Source organism: Malus domestica, chromosome 06 (assembly GCF_042453785.1).
Source record: "Malus domestica chromosome 06, GDT2T_hap1".
Lineage (NCBI taxonomy): Eukaryota > Viridiplantae > Streptophyta > Magnoliopsida > Rosales > Rosaceae > Malus > Malus domestica.
The window spans coordinates 22,816,591-22,837,817 of NC_091666.1; the positions used below are offsets into that span (position 1 = coordinate 22,816,591).

At 38.3% G+C, this 21,227-nt stretch overlaps 1 long non-coding RNA gene across 2 annotated transcripts; it reads right to left on the bottom strand.

Moving 5' to 3' along the window:
- Positions 1 to 10,597: 10,597 nt before the first annotated feature.
- Positions 10,598 to 13,373, bottom strand: LOC103454623 (uncharacterized). Of its 2 annotated transcripts, none has more exons than XR_011582042.1 (2): positions 13,233 to 13,373; positions 10,598 to 11,716 (listed from the first exon to the last, which is right to left on the bottom strand). It is a non-coding gene; the product is annotated as an uncharacterized lncRNA (long non-coding RNA). The 2 variants fall into 2 exon arrangements; XR_011582043.1 differs by having other exon boundaries at positions 10,598 to 11,056; positions 13,233 to 13,372.
- Positions 13,374 to 21,227: the final 7,854 nt, after the last annotated feature.

Genomic DNA, 21,227 nt, shown 5'->3' on the forward strand with positions numbered 1-21,227 from the left:
ATTTCTGTATGAATGAAAAATAAGAGTCAAGTGTTATAGTTGGAATTTAAATTCATGAGTTGCGTCTATTCGTTGGAACTTTAGGCAACAGTCACAATGTTTCAAAAGGGGTGGCTTGAGTTCTATATAAACTCAAACATCCTACATGTCTAATAAATCGAAGAAAAGAGAAGAGTTTTCTCCAATGTCTTAGTAAAAATCCGAGTCGTGTCTTGAGAGTACAAAATATATGAAATTCACCAGAGTCAGAAGATTGAAGTGCTTTAACTTCAGATTTGAATCTTAGGAGACGGACACCTACCGAACTATAAGCACAAGAGTATGGGCGAAATTCTGTCTTTAGGACATTGCATTTATGCAAGCCTCAATTTCCAAGTTTGTCGGTCTTTCTAACTTTCTGTTTTGTTGTTTATATCAATCTCATACATAATTGATGTTGTGAATTTCTCTATGATTATTATTATTGTAATTCTTGCGTTATTTTCATATTTTCTAATATTATTCCAACAATTTAAAGACAAAATTTTATATGCAATTGTTAGAAAATATGTTTCGAAAGAATATGGGCTGTAAGACGTATATGCAGTATACGTAAAACAATGAAGTAAAAGGAAAAAAAAAATCGTCAAACAAGTTGGAGATCTTCAAATCATTGTACGTGATGATCGTTATGAAAATATGACCTTTCGTTGTATTCCATGGTAGCGTAAATGAAAAATTGCCACCTTCTTAAGTACAAATGATTGACGGAAGATATCTAATTGTGAGACTTCATATATATTGATGAAGATAAAAGTAAAAAGAGAATGGGTATTTTTGTATTTTGATTCATGCCTTTTGGATTGAATAATTTGATTCAAACAAAGGAGGTGTCTCAACAGCCTTTTTGGTGTCCTTGAAAATTTGACACTTCACTCCATAAGAGGTACGTGTAGAATTGTCCATGAATTGTTAATTAACTTGGCATGCATATACACAGGCCACGAGGATCATGCATTATAATCTAGGATTATAACAATAATTTATGCATTAATCTAGAAAAAGTCTGATTCTAGGATACATGCATGTTTCTGTGAAATACATGTCGATCAGTAATACATATATGCAGTTCAATTTAAATAACTAATTATTGGTGTTTCCAATTCCTTCTTCTGGAAAAAGAGACATCGCTATTAAAATGTGGATAAGAAGTTGTGGTTTTCTAAATTAGTTCACTATCTGTATTATCTATAAATGAGAAGTTCCTATAAATATGCGAGACATATTTGCGTTGATGAAGGAACTTAGAAACCGCTCAGGGTTCTTGATGGATTTGCAAGTTGCTTTCCAAGATCAATAACCTGGGAATTGTTTTAGGTGTTTTGGACAAGAATTCCATGCCAAACGATTACCAATAGTAGTTATTAAAATGAAGAGACATGAACAAATTAAAGCAACTGCAATATTGTTTGAAGCGGTGTTTTGATTTAGTGTTCTATTTGCACAAAATGGATATAATTAATGTTGTCATCATTATTACAAGAAGATGATAATATTGTCTATCAGAGATTTGTGTTACTACTAAAAAAAACAGTTTCAGGCTGTTAATTGGTATTAGTAAAGAAGGTAGTTAATTACTACTATGATAAGTGTGGAGCCAAAAATAATCACAAAGCGACACGTGAATTTTTGGGTGAAGATGATAAATTTACCCTCGAGGCATATTGAGTTTCCTATACGCAAGCAGTGGAGAATCATCCATCAACCAAATCAGGAGTATCCAAAATAGGTAATAAGTTCAAATTTGTCTCATCCATTCTCATTCCATAACCTCCAAAAACCTCCCAAAACATTTCTTTTATTATGATAATTAGCCAATTAATATATTTATACCTAATTAATATATTAATTGCTAATTGAATCACCAAATAACACCCCATTCCCTATATATATGACCCTATTTCTTCTAAAAAGTTAGGTTGATACTCTTGCAAAACTCCCAAAAATCCTCTAAACACTTTTTCTCTCTAAATTCTAACTTTGGCATCGGAGGTTCTTCAGCCAAAGCCCCCCCCATTCATCGTGGGCGCATGAGGTTCTTGGCCTTGACCAAATGTGTTGATTGTTTTGTAGGTGCAATTTTGTTCAAGAAGAAGAAAGCGGAAATTTGCATCCACAAATTGGTGCTTTCATTGAGAGTTGAGATTCACACTCCTAGAAGACTCTCGCACAAAAAGGTTTTTTTTCTCTATTTTCTCTATTTACTAGTCCATTTGTATTTTTCGTACGTTCTTATTATTAGAAATTTTTATTTGCAAAGATTCTTTGATAAAACGTGAAAGAGAAATACGATGGCTAGAAATTTAGAAAATTCCATAAGTGAAAATTTCAATACTCAAGAAATGGGATCGCGGAGATCCATGAGGCAAAATGCGTTCGTAAGTAGAGTGGCACCACCACTACAAGGTTCCACCGTGGCCCATCCAAGCTTGCACGGGCCCGAGCCCAAGCTTCGCATTCGCATGCACCACGCATTAAGCAACCTGCTCCCGCGACCCAGCCTATTCTCGTGGCCTAGCCTGCTCTCGTGGCCCAATCTGCTCCCACCGAGTAGCCCACTCTCGTGGCCTAGCCTGCTCCCAACCTGCTCCCGACGAGCAGCCCACTCTCGTGGCCCAGCCTGCTCCTACCGAGCTGCCCACTCTTGTGGCCTAGCCTGCTCCCGACGAGTAGTCCACTCCTATGACCCAGCCTGCTCTCGTGGCCCAGCCTGCTCTAGTTGAGCAGCCTACTTTCATGGCCCAGCCTGCTCCTGACGAGTAACCCACTCCCGTGGCCCAGCTTGCTCCCATCGAGCAGCCCATTCTCGTGGCTTAGCCTGCTCTCGATGAGCAGTCCACTCTCATGGCCCAGCTTGCTCCAGCCGAGCAACCCATTCTCATAGCCCAAATCGGTCCAAGATTAGTTCAACCATCTTGGTTTCAAATTTTTTGGCTTACAATCGAACCGGGGGCATTCTCACCCCATTTCTCCGCGAATTTGACATTTCTTAACTCAAATCTCGCGCCCGGAGTCTACCACATTTCCACAGCTTAAGAAGGCACATTCCTTCCAAGCTCTTCCAATCCAAATGGTGAACAACACTTGTCTCGACAAGTCATAGAGTTGACAAGCGCCCTAGCACAGCAAACGACCTTGGTGAACCAGCTCTTGCGGCGCACCAAGATGCAACGTGCCCCCAAACGAGGTGTCCCAAAGTAGGACAAGGGCAGATGAAGAACCTCTCCAGCAGCATCTCGGCAAGCAGCCACTCGACCATCCAGGAACCGAGTGTTTGAACAGAGTACACTCTCGATTTGGCCCCCGAGATAGCGTATACTCTTGTCTTAGCGCGCGAAGGAGCATGCACTATCGACTAGGCCTACGGACGAGCATACACTCACGGTTGAGTACGCACTCCGATAATCAACATGAGTAGCCTTTCAAGCGAAGTATTCATCCATGGCTAGGCCCGCAAGGAGTGTCCTCCACATTACATCGGAGCAGGCAGCATAACAGACGGAAAGAAGTAGTCACTTAATCCGGCTCAAGTTCAACTAGCAGCCTGTGAGTTACACGCTTGCCTGCTAGGAATTTACCACACCCACCACAGCCGCGGCATAGACGAGCCAAACATATGGAATAACAGCTTAGACCAGCACATCACGATTGGGGACAGTCAAAAGCTTTGCCACCCGAACAAAGGAAAATTTAGGAAGAAGTAGAAAGGTTCTTGACTAAGCGATTGCACAATTTCTCGTGCCAACTAAGCCTAAAAAAGTCTACTCTCTAGTGCGAGAGGGTAAACCAATTCCTCTCCAGTGCGATAGGGTAATCCAATTCTCCGACACCCAAAAGAGTCTACTCTCCAGTGCGAGAGGATAAACTAATTGCTCTCCAGTGGGAGAGGGTAAACCAATTCCCCGACACCCAAAAGGGTCTGCTCTCTAATGCAAGAGGATAAACTAATTGCTCTCCAGTGCGATAGGGTAAACCAATTCCCCGACACCCATATGGGTTTGCTCTCAAGTGCGAAAGGATAAACTAATTGCTCTCCAGTGCGAGAGGGTACACCAATTCCCCAACACCCATATGGGTTTGCTCTCCAGTGCGAGAGGATAAACTAATTGCTCTCCAGTGCGAGAGGGTAAACTAATTGCTCTTCAATGCAAGAGGGTAAACTAAATCCCTGACACCCATCTGGGTAAGCTCTCCAGTGCAAGAAAGCCACATAGTTCAAAAGATCGAATGCTTGAAGATCAACTAAACAACAAATGTTGAAAAATCAAACTCAAGCAGTTTCCTCATTTTCAGCAGGTAGCCCAAACGTGGCAGCCCAAACAATTGCCTATCCCACGCCACTTCCTCGCTCTATGCCGAACCAATCCTTGGCTACAATCAAGCCAAGCCGCTCAAGCAATGGCCCCTGCCATATCACCTCCTTGGCCCATGCCAAGCCGACTCATGGCCCCTGCCAGCCGACATGCCGTACCATCCCGACGACTGCCCCGTGGCAGCACCACCTAAGAAGAAGACAAGAAGAAATTAAGTTTTTATTACATTGGTGCGGCATGGAGAAGACGAAGAAAGCTACGAAAGACGGTCCTTTGCATGGGCAAGATGTAGAAGATTGCTAGATGAGGGGGAACAAATATCCTCTTAGCTCTCTTTTTCTTGTAGGGTAGAATAAATCACTCTCCAAAGTTGATTTAATAACCCACTTAAGGTAGACTTAAATAGGCTTTGAGAGAAATTTATTTCCTTTTCCTAGAAGGATCTAATTTCATATTGAAGAAGGAATCTACATCAAAACAGGAAGCATTCCTAAGTTTCCTAGAGCAAGAAGATCTCTACACCTGCTGCACTTTCCTACGAACAGCCCAGCAAGTGTGGGGGCATTTGTGGAGCCAAAAATAATCACAAAGCGACACGTGGATTTTTGGGTGAAGATGATAAATTTACCCTCGAGGCATACCAGGTCTCCTACATGCGAGCAGTGGAGAATCATCCATCAACTAAATCAGGAGTACCCAAAATAGGTAACAAGTTCAAATTTGTCTCACCCATCCTCATTCCATAACCTCCAAAAACCTCTCAAAACATTTCTTTTATTATGATAATTAGCCAATTAATATATTAATTGTTAATTGAATCACCAAATAACACCTCATTTCCTATATATATGACCCTATTTCTTCTAAAAAGCTAGGTTGATACTCTTGCAAAACTCCCAAAAATCCTCTAAACACTTTTTCTCTCTAAATTCTAACTTTGGCATCGGAGGTTCTTGGGCCAAAGCCCCCCCATTCATCGTGGGCGTGTGAGGGTCTTAGCCTTGACCAAAGGTGTTGATTGTTTTGTAGGTGTAATTTTGTCCAAGAAGAAGAAGGCGGAAATTTGCATCCACAACAAGCATTATAAAGAATCTTGCGCACAATGACCATGTTAGCCATGGATGAAGCCAACTGTCAATTCGTTTGAAAATAATAAGACACAGAGAGTGTAGGGGTCTTTTACAAGTCTTTTGTACATTTGCAGAAGATGCAATGTTGCTCATTTGGTAAGCAAGGACAACCAATGAGTTCGTTATATCATGGTTGTTCATGGTAAGAACGCGTTTGTGATAACAATACACAATACCATATTCAAATCATAGAGCTTGAACTCATTATGGATGAGTTACTTTCATCTTAATAAAATGACAACTGAATTAATAAATAGAGGAGGCTAACATCCAAGGAAGTGCCTTAACAACCTTAAAGCAATCACAATTATGAGAGAATTATGGGGTTGCTTAAATATCATTAAGATATAATGGTATTTACTTAACAAGAAAGAATAAAAGAATTTGCTACCTAAACGTGATAATATACAATTTTGAGGTACAGAAAGCTTTAGATATCTTTCTTTAAATACCTTAAATGTAGGGGAAGTCTACTTCCTAGTGTTAGCAAATTACTTACAAAAGTCCCAACATATGTATACTTTTGAGGACTTGAAATTGAGAAACAGCTACTCTCGTATGAAATATAATTTCATAAGATGGATTGTGCACACCATTAAAGATATTCAACCTAAATGGTACCAAATATTAAAGGTTTGACTATAGAGTAAGTTGATCATTGAAGGAAATGAGGCTAAAGCCAACACAACTAATGAATCAGCTTAGCGAAACCTTACTTAGTTGATTCAAGATCCCATGGTCTAAGTTCAATAGGCAAACTGGTTGGGCATGATTCAAAGAAGTTAACACACTATATACCTCATTCTTATGATGGAAGAGGACTTGAAATTGAGAAACAACTACTCATAAGATGGATTGTGCACACCATTAAAGATAGTCAACCTAAATGGTATCAAATATTAAAGGTTTGACTAGAGAGTAAGTTGATTATTAAGGGGAATGAGGCTAAAGACAATACAACTAATGAATCAGCTTGGTGGAAACCTAACTTAGTTGATTGAAGATCCCATGGTCTAAGTTCAATAGGCAAACTGGTTAGGCATAATTCAAAGAAGTTAACACACTATATACCTCATTCCTATGATGGAAGAAGTGTGTTGTCTGCAGAAGATTTAGGATGTATGTTTATACTTAATGACAATGATATCTTATAAATAAGAGGAATATTGCAGAGTATTCTTAATCAGTTGTCACCTATGTAAGAGTATAAGTGGATTGCTTCTATGAGTATGAGATGGCTAAATTCACTAAAGCTCTCATGAATCCGAGATTTGTTTAAGACCAAAATGAATACAACCGTATGAACCAGAATATATTAGGATTAATGATGTGTGTTGCTTATTGTCTCGGTTTACTACCGCGGTGAATAGTTCAAGATTCCATATCCACTGCATCACCAAGTAAATCTAATAAGTATTCACTAAGATAGGTTCAAGTCCAAAAGACACCTCTCCCGATGCATCTCTTGTCCGCTTGTACTCTCAAATTCTTCCTAATTTTTCATTCATGTGGGGGATTGTTGGAAATTATATATTATAATATTTAATTATAATATTTAATTTCTGTATGAATGAAAAATAAGAGTCGAGTGTTATAGTTGGAATTTAAATTCATGAGTTGCGTATATTCATTGGAACTTTAGGCAACAGTCACAATGTTTCAAAAGGGGTGGCTTAAGTTCTATATAAACTCAAACATCCCATGTGTTTAATAAATCAAAGAAAAGAGAAGAGTTTTCTCCAACGTCTTAGTAAAAATCCGAGTCGTGTCTTGAAAGTACGGAATATATGAAGTTCGTCAGAGTCCGAAGATTGAAGTGCTTTAACTTTAGATTATAGATTGTTGAATCTTGGGAGACGGACGCCTACCGAACTATAAGCATAAGAGTAGGGGCGAAATTCTATCTTTAGGACATTGCATTTATGTAAGCCTCAGTCTCCAAGTTTGTCCGTTTTTCTATCTTTCTCTTTTGTTGTTTATATTAATCTCATACATAATTGATATTGTGAATTTCTTTATGATTATTATTATTGTAATTCTTGCGTTATTTTCATATTTTCTAATATTGCTCCAACATAACTTATTGATGTTAACATCAACAGCCCAATTTGAGTCACTGAAGCCTTTGATCTTAATACTAGTACTTGAGTGAAAATGTAAACCACGTTGCATAGAGTCTTGAAGAAATCGAAGTATCCTTTTAACTAGATTGAAATGAATATCAGTTGGAGCATTCATGAATTAACAAACATTATTGACAGCAAAGGCTATATCAGGCCTGGTAAAGGTAAGATACTGTAAAACACCAACAAGACTTCAATACAGTGTTAGATCTGATAAGAGTAGATTGATGTGGTTGACAAGAAGTAAAACAAGGCTTACACCCATCCATTCCAGCCTTATGAAAATTGTACCATTAGATTGACCATGGATTTGTAATCCCAAGAAATAAGTCAATTGCCCCATGTTATTTAGATAAAAAAAAACTTTAGCCAAATCAACAATGACATATTGAATATAAGAAGAATCCGATCCAGTGGTGGTTATATCATCAACATACAAAAATAAGATAACAACCCCTATCTCAAAATTCTTAACAAACAAACTAGAATCTAAAAAAAGGTCTTAAACCCAAGAGTAGCTGTTTGGACCCAAAATTACACTATCAGCCATAGCAATCGAGGCCGTTGAGTAAGCATACCTCTATATAGAAAAGTGAAGATAATTTTATTAATATTAAAAGATAACATTATCTTTTAATAATGATTTATCTTGACATTTTCTTATGAAAATAATATATCTCCAAGCTAAATAGGCGGCACAATTCAAGTTGATGTGGAAGTGTGGTTTGGATCAGTTTTGATTAACAGATATGCACGGCATTAGATAAATGAGGTCACTTGGAAACTACTGAGGGGATTGGATTCTGATCAGATTATTATCCATTTAAATATGGTGATAATTAAAAATGAATTTAATATTCATAGGGTCAGGTTGCATGCGACAATGGTAAGGAAATGGTGACTTTGGGTGATGATGATGCGACAAGACCTAGAAAAGCTAGGTTTTTTATGGTGGTGTTATGATGACATAAGAAAGCCTAGCTAGCCTAGGTTTTTAGTCATGATAAGATAAGTCAGAATGGGCTTTTATTATTTTGAAAAGTCAGCCATATGAAGATAGGCTTTAGCGCCTATGTCATGGATCAATCATTTTACGAGTTTGAGTTTCGGTCGGTTTCTGCAACATTATCTGACCGTGGAGAGCAAGTACTTCAGTTCTATAAATACAGAGGCGATGTGCAATGTGAAAGGCCACTTCCAACTCAACACACAAACTGCCATGCGCTAACCCTCGCTCTACGCGAAACCTCGCTCTACGCGAAACCTCCCAAACATCTTGAGATTTTTTTTATTTTCTTTTTTCGTCGACACATCTTCAGTTTGGATAAATAGTACTATGAAGGCAACCGGCGAACACCTTCAATTTAGATAAACAGCACTGTTGCCGTAGAGTCAGCCGACCGCGAAACACCTTCAGTTTGGATAAACAGCAATGCGACGAGGCCAACTGGCTATCTATCCAAGTCTCGGTCGAGAAGGATTTTCAAATCCTTATTGGCAAAGGTCATCTCATTAGCCTTCTTGGCGAAGTGAGGTGTTACCAGGTTACTACATTCGGCACCATGAGAGCCGAATTTGATATTGAACTTCGCAAAACTAGCCGCCTTGTCTTCAAGCTCTAGAACCAGAAGGCTGAGAATGTTCCTTCCTCGGCCGCAGTCGCGAGATTCAGAAGTCAGCAGCGCATCCAACGTAACATCAACAAATTTTACTCCTCAGCCTAGCTCGGCCGACGAGTTGGCACGCCTCTCATACAACCGAAGGACGTAGTTAGCTTACTAATTACTTGACCTACGTGCCACGTTGGTTTAGTAGTTTTTAGGGTCAACAGTAGCCAAGTAATTTGTAAATTTATCATTCCAAGCATATGAGGCTTGTTTAAGTCCATACAAGGACTTCACAAGCTAATTCACCATGCAAAAATGCATTTTGGACGTCAAATTGTCTAAGGGGCCACATGTATATTGCTGCCATTGCTAAAATGATTCTTACATTGGTATGGCGAACTACAGGACTAAATGTCTCTATAGAATCTAGTCAATTCTCTTGCCTAAATCTTTGAGCCACAAAATGAGCTTTATAACGAGCAACAGTTCCATTAGGATTCCATTTTATAAAATTTTGATCCAGTAATATTCTTATTAGGAGGTAAAGGTACAAGAGTCCAGGTCCATTGAGTTTGCAATGCATCGTACTCTTCTTGCATAGCTTGTTGCCACTAAGGATAACTGGAAGAAACTAAAACTGTATAAGGATCCTGTGCAATTGGAACTGAACTAAACTATCTTGAAGTCCCATTATCCTATGAAGAATTCTGCAAACTTGAAGAGGAAGACTGAGGCAAAGTCCCAAAACTAGTAGCACCCTGATGTTCTTGAAATAATTGTAAATTCACTATAATATGCCTAAGTGGCATGGCAGAAGGTTGGAATGAAGTGGAGTGTTGTAAATTTGATACACCAAAGGCAAAAGGAAAACATGTTTCATCATGTGTAACACTTCTGGAAATGACAACCTTTGCACTGACCATGTTATAACAAAGAGCACCTTTATAACCAAGACAATATCCCAAGAAAACACACTGAATAGACCTTGGAAGTTTATGAGTATTATAAGTTCTAAGATATGGATAAATGGCAAAACCAAATACTCTCAAAGATGTACGATTAAGTTTCAAATGGAGATTTCATCTTTAAGTTCTTACTTGGCATTCTATTAAGAAAACAAAATGTGCCACTGCATAATACCAAAACTTGAGAGGAAGTGTAGCAGCATTTAACAAAGGAAGAGCTGTCTCTACAACATGTCTATGCTTCCTTTTCCACTAAACCATTATGTTGGGGCGTGCAAGGACAGGAGATAAAGGGTAGAATACCTTTTGTAGCAAGATAATCTTTAAACTTGTGACTTAAAAATTCTCTACCACCATTAGATTGATGACTTTTATCTTGGTATTAAATTGATTCTCAACATAAGCACAAAATCTCACAAATACACCAAAAACTTCTTATTTATTTATTAAAGGGTAAATCCATACAAATCTTGTGGCCTCATCTACAAACGACACATAGTATCTAAATCTATCAACTGCTACAACTGGAGAAGGACCCTAAACATCAGTATTAACCTTATGAAATGGTATATCAACTCTATCTAACTTTTCAGAAAAGGCTAGCCTACTCATTTTTCCAGTAATACAATGAGAACAAGTGTGAGTAATTACATCACTAGAACTTGACATACTAGAGACTTTCAACATTGCTTCCAAAATTTCATTTGAAGGGTGCGCAAATCTATGATGCCAGAGAGAAGGCTTAGCAACTTTGCCTAATAATGCAGTAGAAGAAGGTACACGTGAAGTAAGCAGAGAAGGAAACACATGCATAAGAATCCTAAACATTTCATTGTTGTTACTCTTTCCGTTGTACAGAACCACCCATGTTGCCTTGTCCTGCACAACAAAATTGTATGTCATCACAAATAAACCGACTGTTATTAACCTTGCATAGTTTTTTCACAGAAAGAAGATTTACAGTTAATATAGGAACATGTAATATATTTTTAAGATGAAGAGTGTAAGAATAAGTCTTGATAGTTCCAGTGGCAACATGTTGAACATTCAATTCTTCACAATTTCCAACTATAATATTCTTATCACCAGTGTATAGAACTGTTGATTTTAATAGAGTGACGTCCGTGCTCATATGGTGAGAAGCCCCAATGTCAATAATCCAAGACTCATCATCATAGAAGGTTTGAGTAGTTAATGCTTGCATAGAAGAAGGCACAAGATTCCCTTGATCAGCAGAAATGTCTTGAGAACCAATTGAGGAAATAGCTTAATTGAACACAGAAAGTGCAGGTTGAAAACCAGAATACAATTCTGCAGGAAATGGAGACACTCCTTGAAGACCAAAACCACCAGGTAACATGACATTGGCAAAGCAATTAGGATGCTGAAATTGAGAAGAAAGGTACTGAAAGGCATAGTGAACAGTGAAAGAAGAAGGGTGAGCTCTTTGATAGGCATAATCACCCATATATCTGCAATCAATAGCAATGTGTCCCCTCTTTCCACAAATTTGACATTCTTGAACAACTTGACCACCATCTGAATAGATAAGTAACAGCATTATGACCTTTCCTAGAGCAAATCTGACATTCATGAATGATTTCTTATCTATGAAAAGTATTACAGCCCAAAATTGACCATTTCTGTTACCATTAAACCGAGGTTTATAACCACCATTACCTTTGCCCTTATAGCCATTATTATTCCCAAAAGATCTATTACCTTGACCATTGAAATTGGTAGTATTTGATGGACCAAAATTGTTCCCATGAGATGAGTAACCAAGAAAAAGCATTTGGCTGAGACACACCATTGGACTGAGAAAAACCATTAGGTGCAGATCCAGGAGCAACAAACCCATAACCAAAATTTTGAGGAAATGACATAGCACCAACCGAAGAAGTAAGAGGACCCAGGCATTGAACTGGATGGAGAAAAAAAAAAGAAAAAAAAAGGACTAGGCATATAACCTGAGGAAGAAATGATTGGATTGCCTACATTAGTGTACATAGCAGCCATACTTTGCACAAGAGAATGCATTCTATTTTTAATAGTCTTTTCTGCACCTAACAATTGTATATAAAATTCTTTCAAGCTAATAGGTGTCTCTCTAGCAAGAATAATTGTTTTAATCATTTCAAAGTCAGCTGGAATACCAATTAATGTTGCAGTCATTACATTATGATCTGAAATTGCTTCACCAACAGCTGCGAGTTTATCCTTAAGAACTTTTAGTCCCAACAATTACTTATCAATAGTATCTCCACCCCTTTGTATTGTATGTAACTCAGCTTTCAAATGATTAACATTGGCACTGGAAACTGACATATATCTATCTTGCAAAGCAATCCAAGCATCATGAGCTGTTTTACAACCAACGACATGTTCAATTGCATCATCACTTAGTCTAGTTAATAAAAGACTAAGTAGGGCCATATCAGTTTTAACCCACACCTTACAGGCATTACTAATCTCTTTAGTAACCCCCATGTCAGGAGTAAGAACATATTTGGGTGGACAGATAAAATCTTTAGTAACATGGTCGAAAAGATCATGACCATGAAGCATCAAACAAAACTAAAAATTCCATTTGATGAAATTATCATCATTCAGTTTTATAGTCAACATTCCCAAGAGACTATCCAATTTCACAGAATCAAACATGGTTACTCAACTCAACATTGCAAGAAAAGACCCAAATGAGAAAATCGAATCACAAAATAACCCAGATGCAAAATTCTTCAAGAATCACTCCAAATATCATGAGATATAACTACAAATCTTAGATCTTGACAAATATAATGGTAATTGACCTTAATTCATCAAGTAAGTGTTCGAATTGGCATCGGCCTTCTCAAAGAACACGTTGAACAAAGAACAAACAATTCAATAATCATAGAAAATCTTCATGGCATCGGCCTTCATTCTACACAATCACAAGAATCTAGCAAAGTAGAAAAGCATACAGATCCCCCCCCCCCCAAAAAAAAAAAAAAAAAACCCAAATTCCAAAATTCTTAAAGAAATTGAACTGAATACACAAATATAATCACACCTGATACGAATCGAAGCAGCAGAAATTCATGTCAAGAATCACAGCGCCAGCAAGACTGGCTCCATGATACCATATTAACATATGATCCTATATTACTAAGAAGAGAGATTGAGCAAAGGGAAGATGAGGGGAAAAGGAAACTTAGAGAGTACGAAAGCTTGTATTGTATTGATCTTTTGTTAATTGTACAAAGGGTCGGTTTACCCCTGAACTTTCACCTTACTTTCGATTTCTCCCCTGAACTTTTCTATTGCAAAATTAAGGACTCAAACTAATTTTTTTAGCCAATTTGCCCCCTACCGTTAGTTTTTCATATATTACATCCATATTTCCGTTAAATGAGACCATGTACATAACATGTGAGGATAGTTAAGTCATTTCAATTTAAAAATGATTAAAAACTGAAAATAAATAATAATAATAATTTTCCCTCTATTTTTTTCCGCTAATTCCTATCCTCAATTTTAATTTTCCCTCTCATTCCTATGCATGAGAAATAACATATGGTGTTATTGTCTTCATAAGTAGCTAAGTTAATCTTTTTTTTGAAGCATGTACTACCATTTTTATTTTCTCTAACAAATTAATAATTTGACAAATGCTCATAGTGTTATTGTCTCCAAAGCAGTGCATTAATATAAGAAACATGTCCATAAAAAAGACTAGGGTTTCTTATATTAATGCACTGCTTTGGAGACAATAGCACCATTAGCATTTGTCAAATTATTAATTTGTTAGAGAAAATAAAAATGGTAGACAATAACACCATATGTCATTTCTCATGCATAGGAATGAGAGGGAAAAATAAAATCGAGGATAGGAATTAGCGGGAAAAAATAGAGGGAAAATTTTGCTTTTTTTATTATTTTCAGTTTTTTAATCATTTTTAAGAGTGAAATAACTTAACTACCCTCACATGTTGTGCACATGGTCTCACTTAACGGAAATATGGATGGAATATATGAAAAACTAACGGTAGGGGGCAAATTGGCTAAAAAAATTAGTTTGAGTCCTTAATTTTCCAATGGAAAAGTTCAGGGGGGAAATCGAAAGTGAGGTGAAAGTTCAGGGGGTAAACCGACAGTTTACTCATTGTACAAATGAGAGAGAGGGAAAATCCCTTTTATACAAAGATATTTTAAAAGGGAGCATTTTTGCTCACCACCATTTAGTGTGGTGTATGCTTACCACCTTATTAATTACCGTTAGATGAGTTTGAATTTCGAGATTCGTGTAGTGGATAAGCACAAATCTCAAAATTCAAACTCATCTAACGGTGATAAATATGGTGGTGACCATACACCACTCTAAATGGTGGTGAGCAAAAATGCACCCTATTTTAAAACCGCCTAACTTATCTTACAAGCTAATACAATGTTGACATGGCATTCCTTATCCAACACTTAGAAATGTGACGACAAGAAAACAGTTTTCTTGTGGGCAATCTCGACAGGATGTCAAGGAGAATGTCGGCGGGGAGGTCCATCAGTTGCGTTGTGCTCTTACTGTTGTACTACCTCAGCCTCTTGGTCTGCTGTGACATCTCCGTAGTGCATTGCTTCACTCTCTTGGTCTGCTTTGCTGCGGCGGCATTTCTTGACTCTTGGTACCTTCTTAATCAAACAAAAGCAAATATCACAATCCTCTTCCAAAATCAACTTTTGTTCAACCTTTCAGTAAAATAAAATAAAATAAAATTTTGAGGAAGTTGATTACTTATAAGTTGGTATGTAGAAGCTGAAGCTCATGTGTATATTTGTTTTAAGCAATGTTTTAAAAGGCTCGCCTCAGGGCACACCTAGGCGCCCTGTGAGGCTGGGCCTGAGGGAGTGGGCGGAAGGTGCCGGAAGGCGTCGCCGAAGCCGCCTAGGCGCGCCTTAGGCGATTTTTTTTTTTTTTAACTCCCAAACCCAAATTTTGGGTAGGGTTTTAACTACTTCATATCTCTTCCTTGCACTATCATCTCTCTACCTTGTTTTTTTATTTTTATTTTTTATATAATGGATGTGTGTGCCGTCCACGTGCATTGTTATATGTGTGCTCATTGTGATTTCCACCCTCTATTTTATATATATAGTATAATATATGTATATATATGTGTGTATATATGTATTTATAATATATATGTGTGCTCAGGGTGATTATTGATTAATAATTTTTTTAATATAATATATGTGTACACTCAGTGTACATATTAAAAAATTTAGGTCCCGTGAGGCTTCGCCTCACGTCTAGGCTGGGCTATCCCTCGGACGCCTCGCCCACGCCTCACGCTTTTAATACATTGGTTTTAAGTGAGATGAATGGAATTGGCCAAGTAGTTAACTACAACACCAAGAAAATAATGCAATATCCCAAGGTCCTTAATGTCAAACTCAACGCCCAAAGTTTGTATGAAAGTAAGCAAACGTCAACATAAAGAAGTAAATCATCATATGAGAGTTGTCTGGATAAATAAACATAGAAGCATCCGCTTGACTTTGAATAAAACCAGCATGTAACCGAAAGGAAATAAACATTTGAAACCACGCACGAGAAACCTGTTTAAGGCCATAGATTGCCTTGTGAAGTTTGCATACGTGGTCCTGCTAGGATCAACAAAATCGGGGGGTTGCTTCATGTACTTCAGAAAGGAAACCATGCATAAAGAAAGGTATTTTTAACATCAAGTTGATGGATGGCCTAACCAGAAAAGATGGCTATACTGAGCAGTACGAATGGTAGTCGATTTCACCACAAAACTAAAAGTGTCAAAAAAGTCAATTCAGGTTATCGGTGAAAACCTTTGGCAACCAAGTTGGACACTAAATTGTGCCATTGGAGTGATGCTTCGGCTTAAAATCCCAGTGCATTATTAAGGGGAGCAGGTACCAAAGACCAAGTGCCTTGTTTAATAAGAGCATTGAATTCATCAAACATCGCTTGCTTCCACTCAGGATAATGGCGTATGTTTAACATCACTGGAAACAATAATGGCAAACGCATAAGGAACTGGATACTAAACTGAAAAATTAGAGTGGATTTTAGGCTTGAAGATGCTTGATTTGGACCAAGTATGAACTGGGATGGCGTGTGCAAAGGGTGGCACATGAGGTAGGGTTGGAAGAAAATCCCAAAAATCCCAAACCATACCCAAAAAATTCCAATCCCGAAATGAAAAAGTTGCTAACCGAAAATCTCAAAAATTTTGGTACCGATCCCGATCGACAAGGGAATTGGTCTCACTACCTTTTTCTTTTTTTATTCTTTCTTTATCTGCCATCTTCACTAACCATTCATTTCCTTTTCTTGTATTTTTATGTTCCTTGATAGCATTATCGTCTGTACACTCCCACTGACAACCATCATCTCTCTCTCTCCCTCCATCGACTCCCTCAAATGCAGAAGCAAGCCCAAGGCCTCCAAATCCTTTCTCAATCTTCAAAAGCAGCCAAACCCACAGCCTGCTCTTCCCAAAACACCACACCCATCGCAGCCTTTGTCTAAGGAACCCAATCGTTCTTCCAAGACTTCAGATCCATAAAGCTTCATGAATTTAGGACTCGGAAACAACCACACATCGATGTCATGGCATCAGAATTCTACGAAGCAATGACATCACAGTAAAGCAGAGTAACCCTCTGATGGCGATTTCATTTGCCAAAACATGGAAAAGCTCACACATTGACGAGGATGAGTAGCTGATTCTGTTCGATGCACGTCGCAAAGCTCTCCGACTCCCAAAGGCAGCGAAGACAAACCCAAGAATAGGAGGAATGAAGATAGGAGTGGGGAGGTCAACGAATTTGGGACGAGGTGTGTCCGTGTGGGCTGGCAAGGGAGTGGGAAGTCAATGAATCCCTAACCATACCGAAATTTCGGTTTGGTTTTGGTTTCCGAAACCCTATCCCGAAAAGGATCGGTTCGAGATTTGAGATCCCATTTTCAGTTCGGGATCCTATACCGAACAAGCCCTAACAAGAGGTGCAATTGGTGCTGGAGACGGAACAGGTACAACATGCTCAGTGGGGACAACATCAAGTGACTCGGTGATAAAACCATGTGGCTTGGTGAGGACAACATTAAGTGAGGATTCCTCAACAGGTGCAATGAGTTCAGTCAATGCTGGTGAAGACAAATTGCTAGGTGGTAGTACATGAGACAGAGGGCTAGACGGCAGGGCTGTGGCAAGTCTAGGAGAAACGGTTGTGGTTGGCTGAATCACAGGTCAGGGGCAGAAAAACTGGAATGGCGTCAGCTGTAGGTGATAAGCTTTTGGTAGTGGATGAGCAGTGTGAAAAGAATAACTCATCTTTCTGAAATACAACATGACGAGACGTGTAGAGACGACTCGTGGGAGGATGAAAGCACCGGTAACCAAGATAATGATCGTTGTAACCAACAAAAACGCAAGCAAGAGAGCGAGATTCCAATTTATTAGAAACATAATCACCAACAAAGGGATGACAAGTACAACCAAAGGTCTTAAGAAATGAGGATGCTGCTGAAACAATGCATGGTAAGGAGAATTCCAGTAAAGAACCAAAATGGGTAACCGATTAATAAGTAAACTGTTGTATAAAAAGCTTTAACCCATAAGTTGTGGGGCAAATTAGCCATATGAAGAAGGGTACGGCCCAGGTCGGCAATGTGGCAGTGCTTGCGCTCCGCCAACCCATTTTGTTGAGGTGCATGCGGACATGGAAAATGATGCATGATCCCTTTGCTAGCACAAAATTGTTTGAATGCTAAGTTGTCATATTCTCCCCCCGATCACTTTGGAATTGCTTGATGGGTATAGAAAATTGATTAGCAACATATGCCACAAGGGTAGAAAAATGGTTAAAGATAACATATGCCACAAAGGTAGAAAAATGGTTAAAGACCTCGGATTTATGACACATAGGAAAGACAAAAAAATAGCGAGTAAAATCATTAGTAAATAATACATAATAACGGAAACCAAATAAAGAAGAAGCAGGAGACGTCTAAACATCGAAGTGAATTTAATTAAAAGGCACAAAAGTACAACTGTCACTAGAAGAAAACGGAAGATGCCGAGATTTAGCTAAGGCACAATCACTATAATTATTAAGTGAGAAGCGAAATTGGAGCCTAACAAAGAACAGGAGGCTAAGGTGCTAAGCACTTTATTTGATGGATGCCTGAGACGACGATGCCAAAGGGATAACGATGCAAACACGGAAGCAAAAGTTGTCTTGGAGTCGGAGAGAAGGGTGGACGCTAAGGTAGGAAGCACATGATATACACCAACTTTATATTGGCCAAAGAGAATAGCATTAGATTCCAACTCACGAATGACATATCCCCATGGAAAGAAGTGATGCTAACAAGATTATCACGTGTAAATTAAGCAACAGACAAAAAGTAAATGCGTAAGAAAGAACACGAAGGACATCAGAAAGACGAAACACAAAAGAATCAGAAGAAAAGGAAAGATTACCAGAGTGAGTGATTGGAAGAGAATTATCATAGGGATGGGCAATGGTTATGGCGGGCAGGTAACCGCGATTATTTATCTATAACCGTTTATTTTCATACCCGCATAACCGTTTACCCGTTGGGTAATTGTCTAAATGGTTATACCCATACCCATAACCGTTTATAAACGGTTAACCATACCCATAACCGTATATCCATTTAAGTGTAACCGTTTAATACATGTTTACCCATTTATCATTTTTAAATCCGTTTATCCTTTCTTTTTTACCATTTACTCACCCGTCTACGTATTTTTTTAACAACTTGAAAATTAAAAAAGGAAAATTTGTCATAATTTTGTTTTTCTAACAATTAAACATCGTTATAGGTATATTCATCATATATTTTTGCATTTTAATTTTTTAAGTCCTATACCATTCCAATAATTGAAATAATAGTTTACAGACGATATTTTTAACTGTTCGCAATGAAGGTAATATAAAATTTGTTAAGTATTCTTGGGTTACGAAAACTGTTAAAATACAGTATTCTTAGGTTATTTGACTCGGAATGTAAAATATTAACATAATATATATAATGGACCATGAAATTTAAAGTGGTTAAGGAAAACTATATATATTAGCTATAGAAGCACTATAGTCAATAACATTGATCTAAGTTTTGTCCGATAGGGAACATGGTTTGTGTTAATTTTACATATATAAAATAAATGGGTAAATGGTTACTCGTTTATAACTGCAGTTAATACCCATAACCGTCCATTTAAATTTGGCGGGTAAACGGTTATACCCATAACCGTTTATTTATCTAAACGGTTATCCATAACCGTAACCGTGAAATTTAAATGAGCGGGTAACCGCAGTTATCATACCGGTGGGTATTTGTCCATCCCTAAATCACCATTACCAATAACAACCCCATCTGTCAGGGTAGAAGTAGTAGTGGGAGCGAGAGATTATTGAGCATCCTAAGGTGCAGTTTGGGATTGAGGTGCTTAATAAAAAAGCTGGGATGAAAAAAAACTGTGAAAATTTTTGTTGTTTGGTAAACTTTGAAAAACAGCTTTATTTCAAAGTTAGGGGTGAAAAAAAGCCCAAAATGTGAAGGAGACCTGAAGCTGCAAATAGCAGCTTCCAAAAACAGCTTATTTTGAAAACACGGATGAACAGTGTTACATTTAATGAAACTTTCAATAACCCACAATTACCCTCCGCTCTCGCCTTCAGCTCTCGCCTTCAGAGCTCTCGCGTACCTCCCAAACTGCACCGTAAACCACTCTCTCGTCCTCTCGTTCCAAAAACCAGCAATCTCTCTCCTTCTCTCGTTCTCTAGGTTTCTCCAGGTTCCTTTGGTAAGCTTCTCTTGTAAAAATTTGTTATTAATTTGTTTGGATTTTTCAATTTGGGGATGGGAGATTGACGGGAAAGAGGGGTGGGAAGAGCAAAGGGATGAGGGTATGGGTGTCGGGAAAAACAATGAGGGTATGGTTTCTCCAGGTTTCACCCCAAACGTTCCTATGAGAATTTCTCAAATACCCAGATCAATTTTACCGCCCAATCGACCTAACCACTCACTTTTACTGAACTCAAAGCATAAATTGCAATATGGGTTTCAAAGATTTGGACTATCAGTTGCCAAACCGACGAGAAGTCTCTGCACCAAGGCTGTGCTGTCTGAAATTCTGAACCAGGAGCTTTATGGGAAAGTTGGGGCCAATTCAACTGGACCAATTCCAATTGGTCAGCTCGTTGGAGCGATTGAGAAGGCTGCCAAGACTGGCGCTGAGGTTTTCTCTTTAGCACTTTGCTTTTGTGATTCTTTGAATGTGCCGGCATTTCGTAAATTCTGTAATTTGAAGAAGAACCCAGATGGAATTTGCATTTGTTTCTTCTAGGGAATGCTTGAATTTTATTGTTTCAGCCTTCATAATTCTTGCTTCAATACTTTTGACCATTACTTTTTCCATAACTAATGTTAGCTGTAAACCTTATGTTTATATAGATAGCCGAAGTTCATATGAGTGAAGGTGTAGAGTTGGACTTTCTAATGGCTGAAATAAAATTGGAAAGAGATTTTTAGAGTATTATACCCTTTTTGGTCATTTCACAGAGTCACAGCTGTTTTACATAAAAGTTTACCAAACACTATCATACAGCTTTTTTTTCTAAAAGCACTTTTACAAAAAAGTTTACCAAACACTTTGCTGCTTTATTTCACAGCCGCTTATTCTCACAGCACAGCCGCTTATTCTCACAGCAGCTTTTTTTTAAAGCACAGCAATACCAAACCAGCCCTAAGTCATGTGATTAGTGGCCCCTGAATCCAAATACCAATTAAGGTCCATAGCTTGCGCAACATGTAATCCAGCAAAGCTAGGAGAATTTTCAATAGAGCGGGTGTGTTGAGGGCAGCGAGAGATAATATGACCATATTGACACAGTTGCAGCATTGAAGAGCAGGTTGATGGACGACGCACGAGGCCAGAGTGAGGGATGGCAGGTCGCGACGGCTGTTGATGGTTGCGCTGGTTGGGGCGAAAGTGTTGTTGTCAGA